General features: G+C 33.0%; 1 protein-coding gene across 29 annotated transcripts in view; it reads right to left on the reverse strand.

Moving 5' to 3' along the window:
* The window catches only part of LOC107065823 (CUGBP Elav-like family member 1-A), a 402,374-nt gene that overhangs the window by 240,230 nt on the left and 152,081 nt on the right, over positions 1-10,063 (reverse strand). The window lies entirely within an intron of this gene.

Consider the following 10,063-nt stretch of genomic DNA (forward strand, 5'->3'; position numbering starts at 1 on the left):
TACGAAATTACGCGTTCTAGACAGGTGTACGTTGATTTTTAGCAAATATTCTCTCTCTCTCTCTCCCTCTATTTCTATACAGTTATACGCGTTATATAGTTTTATACAGGTAAATAAATTGGTATCACGAATCTCCTAGTGATAAATCGTAACGATAAATGAAATAGGTAGCCAGCTAGCTAGCCAGCTAGCTGAATTCTGTAACCTAGTACTTTTCTCGTTTATGTGGCTGACGTATGAAACCCTTGAAAATCAAGTATCATTATTAATGCTCAACCCCTCTTCTCTCATTCGTCTACACCTAACGTGGTGGTCGTTATTCTCGATAGTCTAATGCATTTCCATTAATGAAAATTCGTATCACGTTTTTAGAAATATATTTTTACGAATATTATTTTTAAATTACGAAGATCTTATTTCGTTAATTTCGTTGTAATTGTATTTTTTTTTTTAATAGCAATTCGATAAAATATATAATGGCAAAATAAATTTTCACTTTGTAATTTATAAGAATTGTCATTCGATTTATTTCTTCAATAGTTATCATATTATTTTCCTATTTTCTATGAAATAAAAATTTTACAATATAAATAAATCACTTTCTATTATATTTCTTTTGAAATTAAAGATTGAAACGATAATTTATAAAATTTCCGTAAATTATATTCTTAGATATCTTAATATATATAAATTACCTGTCACGTTGTTTGTCCGCAATGGACTCCTAAACTACTGAACCGATATTAATTTTGCACACTGTGTGCAGTTTCATCTAACTTGAAAGATAAGATAGTTTATATCTCAATTTATAATTGCAATATTATTTTATTACGAATAATTTGTTTATTAACAAAGAGTCATGATTATCTTTGTTAGTTCGATAAGATTCTAACAGATGGCGGTATAAGGTAATTCGTTGACTTAAAGATGTGTGTATCGGACTGATTGTGAGCCACAGCAACGCATGGTGGGGTACCCCTATATATATATATATATGTGCCCATAATTATGAAAGTTGTATAACAATAAGTCACAATTAAAAAAAATGATTTTATTAGTTATTTTACATCACATTATTATAAACTAAATAAATTTAATGTATTTTTCATGATATGTAAAAAATGAATCGTTAGATAGTATTTGTTATTTTAATAATTATTATTAAGTGGCATTAAGAATTCGAAAGTTCATTGCCGCAAATACTAAATCCCGTCAGTGTTTCCGTCTCTAAGAGCGACCCCTTCATTCGCGGTATTCGTAGCCTATTTCCTTAAGATCCCTCCTAATATTGTCCTCCCATCTACGTGTCGGTCTACCCAGTGGTCTTTTTCCGTTCGATATACCGACCAGTATTTTATACGCCGTTCAATCCTCCCCCATGCGCGCCACGTGACCTGCCCATCTTAATCGGCGTGATTTTACGACGTTAATGATGTTCGGTTTGTTGTACAGTCAGTGTACTTCTATGTTATGAAGTTTTCTCCATTCGTAATAAAGGACTACCGGTAGGATGATTGTCCTGTATATCCTGATTTTTAAGCGCCTAGAAAGCAACCGCGAGCTGAGTAATTCATTGACCGAATAAAAGCATGCATTGTCTAAATTGATTCTTTTCTAAAGTTCCTTGTTTATTTCGTTCGTCTGGTTTATGATTGATCCTAAATACCTAAAGTTGCTGAACTGTTCCAATTCTATCCTAGACGATCAAAGCTCCAATATTATATACAATTCATATAGTTTTTAAATGTAATTCTTTAAATATATCGAAACATGAAATATAAGACTTAGACCACTTTCATAATTATGGACACATAGTTTTTTCTAATGAAATAATATGTAATATTAATAAAAATCACCATCCCATCTCTTTATTTGCTCAATAAAACGAGATTTATTTTCGTAGTTAATTCCTGGAGCATCCAGATGGAGTAGAGAAAGAGAGAGAGAGAGAGAGAGAGAGAGAGAGGAGAGGAGGAGGAAGAGGAGGCTGTCTCGAATTATAAGCGGTCGAGCAGCTTGAAAATGGCCTCCGGGGGTGGTAAAGTTTAAAATTTATGCCTTCTGCCTGCACAAAGAGCCTCGAAGTTAAATTAAGTCCTACTATCTTGTTGTGCTCGAGATAAACAACGAAGGCGCAAGGAAATGTCCAGAATTAAACGCGAAAAACTTCTTTCTGGGGGCAGGGGTGGTGGTAGTGGTAGGGGCTGAATTTAAGAAGAGGAAGAAGAGGAAGAGAAAGAGGGATGATTGTAGGCTTTGCATCCCACTCGAGAAACAGTGAAATACAAATATTTCGAAAGAGGGTGTGAGATGGTAGTGGTAAGAAAAAAAAAAGAAAAGAAAAAAAAATCATTTTAAGATAAGCCAGGGCAAAATTTTTTTTACTACGAATCATAATTTCATTTCCTACGACCCAGAAATTGTATAGTTCGTTATATTTGTTTTATTTTTCCTTTTTTTTTATTTCTTGAAACAATCTACTACACATTTCTACGAATAACTTCGTTTAATCTTTCCCTCTACATCCCCCCTTCTTTTTGGAAACTTCACGAAACGATAAAAAAAGAGAGAGGTGTGTGGGAGGGGTAGATTGTTAAACTTTTAACAGTTGAAAAAAATAAGATCAATTTTTCAAAAGTTTTATGTAAACCGACAAAAGTATAATAACTCGCAAATCGAATTACTTTCGCAATTTCTTTCACGACGTCTACGAGCATTAGAAAAAAATAAAAAGAAAAAAAAGATTTGACGAAAAAACAGATGACGACGACTGCTCGAGGATAAGGGTGTGAAAAAGGGTAGACGTAAAAGAAAAAAAATACTATTTTCTAAATTATTAAAAAATAAAAAAAATAAAAAAAAAACAGTTCTTTCTCTCGTTTCACCCTTAGATTTTCTCTTCAACGTCTTTCGTTTATTTTTTTTTGTCATTTTTTCCCTATGCCACCCTTTTCCTATCCACCTACTCTATCCTCCAGCTAAGACAAAAGCACAGCGCGGGACATTCTAATTAGTGGAGCGCGTCTATTATGCTTCGGAAGACAGCATAATAGGAGCCGAGGTGTAAAACTCCCCCCCCCCTCCTATTCCCTCCTTTCCACCCTCGTTGTCTCCCACCTTGCTTGTCTCATTCCACCCTTTTATAACTCCACCCTCCATGTGTCTCCTCCTTTACTGTATAAATCTTGGCCACCACTTCTTACGTCTCCAGCATTCATTCGTTCACAACTACCCCCACTATTCCTACTTCCTCCACCACCATCACCACCACTACCAACCTCTATCATTTGACTTGCACTCTCGTCCCACTTTCTTAATTGTTCCTTTATTAAAATACACTAATTAATATCAATTACGGTCTCTCGACGTTATTAGTATGACGGGAAATAGATTTTGTTGTTTTTCTTTGTTTTTTTGTAAATGAATAGATCGAACGAATTTTCATGAAAAGTGCGTTACTTAAAACAAAAAAAGAAAAAAATGTAAGAGTAAGGAAGAAACTAAAAGAACAAGAAAAAAATAGATTAATCAAAAAAACATTAAAATAATTAAATAAAAATTAAATTAGATAATATGATATTTATAATATAAATAAATTAATTAAAAATAATATTAATAAATATATACAATAATAAATATAATTAAATTAAGAAAAATAATTAATTTCTTTTAAATAAACAAAAAAAAACAAAATGAAAGAGTAAGGAAGAAACAACAAAAAAATAACATAGATTTAGAAAGTAAAATATGAATGAGCGGGTTGGATACGTTTGATAAAGCTAGGGATAGCATCGAAGGTAATTAAGAGAGAGAGAGAGAGAGAGAAAGAAAGAGAGAGAGAGAAGTAGATTGAGTAGAATCCGAACGAAGTTCGATAGTGAGATTATAGAAGATTGGTTAGAGAGATCCGAGGTAATATCGGTTTGCAGATTCGTCGAGCTTGCGGCCGGCAATAGTCGGCACCAGCAGCAGCACCAGCAGTACCAGCATCAGCAGTACCAGTAACAGTAGCAACAGCCAGCAGCATATAATCTGGAAATGTATAACGCGACCTAGGGGTAAACTTGCAGGAAGAACCACCACGACGACGACTAGGATGACGATGCAAGCTCGCTTTACACTGGGCACGCGTTCGCCATGCGGTACGCAGGGAACTCTGAAACCTATGCAAACCCGTTCGAAACTATGTAAAGTAATGCTAATCCGCCGATAAAACCCTTCGGTCGCTCATAGAGAAAGAGAGAAAGAGACAGATAGATAGATAGATAGATAGAAAGAGAGAGAGAGAGAGAGGGAAGCAAATAACGAAATACACATACACACACACACCAACATTTACAAACACACATGAACAAATACACGTACAATCGTATATTTCTATCTCCTCCTTTCGCACACTCTTCTACGAAGAGTATTACGCGTACATTTGTATGTGTGTGTGTGTGATTGTATATGTGCGTATGAATGTATCGGAGAACGTACCGCAATGCAGCGGTATCCCTTGCTTCTAAACCCCACCCCCGTTAAAACCCCGCTCACCCCTCATCCCTCGCGTATTTTCCAGTAATCCTCGGACCCCCGGACTGTAACTCTATTAGACTCCTGTGAAAGGTTTACTTCCAGGTTGGCTCAGATCACTGCTCTCTCACTTACACGTTGGCAGGGCGAATTACTATCTTCCGACCTGGTTGGTGGGCTGTCTACTAGCAACCAACCAACCAACCAACCAAATACCACCACTACTATAAGTATCCAGCAATCCTGTGACAACGCGAGTGAGAAAGAGAAAGAGATACCTAATTACTTTAAATTGTACCTATACCTTATACCACTGTCTCATGCATATGCACGTAGAGTTCAGGTAAACGTATTTGTGTACAATTGTGTATATAACCGGTACCAAAAACTAATCATTTTGTTTTCACTATCATTTTGTTACGATTCCACCCTGGATTATTTAATCTCGTTATATTTTCCATTGCTTACGTAATTATATATAAATTTGTTTCATTAGTTAAGGGTAGGACAGATAAAAATTTGTGGATGATTTTTAAATTCGTGCAATTTGAAAAAAAAAAGAAAAGAAATAAAAAAAGAACTAATTTCTCCTAGCCCCCTTATGTTAAGCGAGGATTCGTGTGGGTGGAATGTGATGAAAGGTTAACCTAGATGAAAATGAAAGGAGGAGGAGAAGGAGGTCGTTAAAGGATTGTAAATTTTGTGGAAATGGAAAGAAGATTCTCGTCGAAAGATCGAAATTAATTAAAAAGCGACTTTTTGACTCTTTTCTGAAGGATCCTCTTGAAGTAATTTTTCGTCGAGACTCATCTTTTGATGATTCTGTTACCCCTAACGAGGATAAAGAAATTGTTTCCTCATGGTTGAATCTCAAGTACAAAGGAAGTGTCCTTAATGATTGCGATTAATGTAATATCGTTGGATATATATATTTTTTTTTTCCTTTTTTTTTTTCTATCCGAAAAGAAGTTAAATTCAGAGAGAAGTTAGTTCTTGTTAAAAGAAGATTCGAGAATTCTATATGATTTTAAAAACGTCATATCGTAAGGGTAGTAATATTAATGAAATTTCTTTTCGAATTAATTAGCTACCTTCAGTGAACTTTACCATTTTCTTATTTTTGAAAATAACGCATTCGTTCGCATTTCTTTTAATAAAAGATTATCCTATTTTGTTCTACCTTATATTGCAATATTTTTTATTACACGAGAAAATGAGAAAAATATTTTCGGTTGTTTTTATGCACTACTCTTAGGTTATGACGTTAAATGGAAAATTAAGAAAAGAGAAAAAAAAACGAAAATAAAAGCAAACACAGCGGTTGACCGTGATTCGTCGTTGTACTGGGAAAAAAGTTATGAACGTTTTAGTTAGTGGTAAGGTGAAGCAGGGTGGGGGGTAGTTGAGAATGGGGGTAAAGGGGCATTAACGAAGGAAGCATTTAAAACTTGTGAGCCCTTTAACAAAGTTCTTATGCGTAAACATTAAAGTCAGCCGGCTAAGTGGCACCGTTACTTCTTCCTGCTCCTCCTACCTGCCCCCTCCCCTCCCACCACCCCTACCCGAGAAAATAAGTATAGTCGAGGTGTAGCAAGTTTCTTCTTGATTATAGTATTTCTCTCACCGTTATTTCCGACAGTCCTCCGTGCTACCCAACCCACCACCACCCTCATCTTTTCTTTTTCTCACAAACTTCCCCTTACATACTACCATCCCTTTTTAAATCTAACCACCCTAGGACTATGGTCGTCTTTGCTACCTTCTAAAGAAAAATATAAGCTAGCATTTTGCTGCACAAGCCCCGGTCATTTCCCCTTGGTGAATGACATACCCCGTTTGTTTCCATGATAAAATATATTTATATATGTATAACAGAGCAACGAACATAGGACGAATAAAATAGAAACAATGAGAATAAGACACAAAAGAGAACAAAATAAAACGGAATAATGAAAGAATATGGTTGGGGTTGATGAAGAAAAATTTGAAATATGAAAAAGAAGAAATAATAAAACGAAAGTTTATTAATTCCATTACCAATTGTAAATAGTATTAACCATGTTTTTTGTTGTTCTTTTTCTTCTTCTTTTTTTTATTATGTCACATTCAACAATAATTAATTAAACTCGATGTTGATTATAAACATCAATAAAACTTGTACAATAATGAAACGAGGTTTTTATTTGTTCGTAGTAATAATTAATCCAACAAATGGTGAGCATTAGTAATAATAAGAAAATAAATGTTTGAAATGATAAGAGAATGAATATGAATAGAGAATGATTGATAATGAAAAAGGGACGGATAAAAAAAGGTAAATATATATATATATTTATTAAAATGAAAAATGATAAAGGTATTGTTTACTCACGGCTTGTCACAGTTGGACGTCCACCATTCCTTACAGTTTTTGTAATATTTCTCTGAGCATTCATTCTTACATCTAGTACTATACCATTTGAATTAATTTTCTTTTGCGCGTATGCACGCAATTCTCTAGTAACTGAGAGAGAGAGAGAAAGAGAAAGAGAAAGAGAGAAAGGGTCCTTTCATTTTTATGACGTCCCTCTCCCCCCACCCCTTTCTTGGAATCAAATGGAACGCAGGACATACAAAAGCCTTTTCTCTCATTCCACGAGGCGCCATCGGAATTTAATAAAACTCGTCGTTCGACGTACGCAAACGTTCGACAAAAAGAGAGTGAGAGTGTGTGTGTGTGAGAGAGAGAGAGAGAGAGAGAGATTGAGGAAAGGAAAGGAAAGAAAAAAAAGACGAAGAGAACAAAAATAGAAAAGAAGTGTAAAAAAGAAAAAAGTGGAGTTCGAAAGGAAAGAAAGTAAGAAGGAAAACAAAATGAATAAGAAGAAGAAGAAGAAGAAAAAAAAGAAATTAGGAATCTTCGTGCAATTTTTTCTGTAAACTTGGTACACACTTTTATATCATAAAACATGTATTTTTTTTTATATATTTCATTTATCAAACTAATTTTTTCCATATTCTAATGAATCTTAATATAAAATTTAGTACAAAGTATATTATCCTTAATTATTAAACGATTTGCACAAATCGGTTATGGCACCTCCCCCCTACCTCTCTACCAAATATGAAATTGTACAAAATTGTAATGAAATAAAAAAGTCATAAGAAAATTTGTTTGTCTTTTTTTGTTTAAAGACGATCGTCTAAAATACGCTCCCACCCCATGCCATCCCTGCTCGAAAAACAAGATTCGTGATCTAAATTTACGTAAAATCGAACAAGGTAAGAAAAGGGGAACGATTTAATGGATAGTTAAAACTCCTACCGCCCCTTTTCACCATGTTCACAAGGTAATAGTCGAAGCATATATTCTATGGATACTCTTAAACGCTGTTATGTTCACCCTTTTAACTCAACACGTATTATAGCCTCATGCTTTAGAACCCGTACATATTTTTACAAATAATATATATGTCTAAATATACATATACATACATCAGCATTTAAAAATTTCACCTTACAAATTTTTCATCGATAAAAATCCTTCGAAATATTTGTGATCACTGTTAATATAATAATAAAAAATAAAAAAAAATATAAATAAATATGTAAAAAATAGAATCATTTAAAAAGAGAATTGACGCGTTCGTAGCATATTCGATTTAAAAAAAAAAAAAAAAAAAAAAAGGAAACAAAAAACGTTCATTGGACAATATAATTTTGTATCAGATCAAATACCCTAAAACGTTCAAAACGAATAAAGAGAGAGGGGAAAAGAGAGAAAGGGAGAGATAAAAATAGGGATATAAAATTCATGGGGATTAAATAAAATTCTATCTGACGATATCAAAATACTAACCAGATATAACGCGGAATGAATTTTTATAAAAGTCCTCATGTCACTTTTCAACAAATACTATACGCGTGCAGACACACACACATAGCCGATTTATCCGAAAATCAAATAAAAATCGTTAAACGCGTATCTAATATGATACATAGTTAATTTAACAAAATTTAATAATAAATTAAACAATCTTTTAGTTTAAATATTGTATAATATAGTTTTGTAATACTTTTATACACGATTGTATACATAAGTATTACCCATGGGTGAACAATAAAAATTTATCTTTCAATGCGACCGTGTAACAACGTGCTGCAACAGCAAACTCATAAAATTACACATTGCCACTGTGGGAGGGGGAAAGAAAAAAAAGTGCGTTATCGAATAATATTAACGTGTCACCAAGTAAAAATTCATTTGCTTTAACGTTAACCACGTTTTTAAAAGTCAACTTTCTTTATTTTTCTCTCTCTCTCATTTTTATTACCTTGTCGTCAAACGTCACGAAAATGACATTTTCTCTTGGTTGGATTTTAATTTTTTTAGTTTTTAACATTCTTATCTCTCTATCTTTCTCTTTCTCTACCCCCTATCTTACCAACTTCCAACACAAGATTTATTATTTCTCAGTTTCATGCGAATTACGACCGTCGTTGATGATGCTGTTACACTTGCTATCTCTCTCTTTCTCCCTTTCTCTCTCGACATCAACATAACGGAATTTTCTCTGATATCGAATTAGTCGTGGAGTGCTTGTAATAATACATAAGCGTTTAGTACTTGGTAAGCTTAACAGATTTTACATACGTCCTTCTCCCCTTCCTTATTCCCATTCCCCTTCCTCGCAACAACTCTACGAGCAAAAACTTCATTTATCCAAACATCGTATATATACGTTCTTTCATATACGTTCATTTAATGGCTGTTTATGAATCGTACATTTATTACACGAATTATTTGTTTTCATTTGAATTATTAATTAACCATAAGTTTTCCTATAAAACGCATGTAATTATTTATAAATTGAATTGCTCACTTACATTAGATGATTAAAATTTTCTTAGAAGAATATTCTGCTTGTATGGTACACATGTCAACTTACCTGAAACAGATAATACATTTATTTGTTAGTATTAATAAATATTAGATACATTCAGTAATAATTTCGATCGTTGAAATTAACAAATTGCATTTAGTAATAAACCCATTATCCACCAATGGCCTTTTTTGGGACGCATTTAAAAATTTTTTTTGTTTAATAACTGGAACTTCAGAATGAAATATATTCGTGTTTCATAAAAATATGAAAAATTTTGATTATTTTATTTTAAAACAATAATTAATGATATAAAATAATTTTTATATTTAAAAAAAAAAAAGAAAGAATTGTTGCAAAAATAGTTCGATTTGCTTAGTATGAATATCATTATACAGTTAATTTAATTTGTTTTTTTTTTTGTATTTTCGTATTATGGCGGGTAATGGGTTAAACAGTGGTTGGATTTAGTATTTGAATTATAAACGAGATAAAAAAAAGTGTAGTAATTGAAATACTTTTTAAGTTTAACTTTAAAGTAACTAAAAATGAACACGAGTTTCTAGAATGAAATTAAATCGATATATTTGCAGAACTAGATGTCAGTCGAATTTCTACGAATCGAGAATAAGATTGTACAGACTTGAACATTCTCAACGATATTATTTGAAATTAAGTTGGTT

This window comes from Polistes dominula, unplaced genomic scaffold, assembly GCF_049000335.1.
Source record: "Polistes dominula isolate Pdom_NZ unplaced genomic scaffold, Pdom_raw_medaka contig_19, whole genome shotgun sequence".
NCBI lineage: Eukaryota > Metazoa > Arthropoda > Insecta > Hymenoptera > Vespidae > Polistes > Polistes dominula.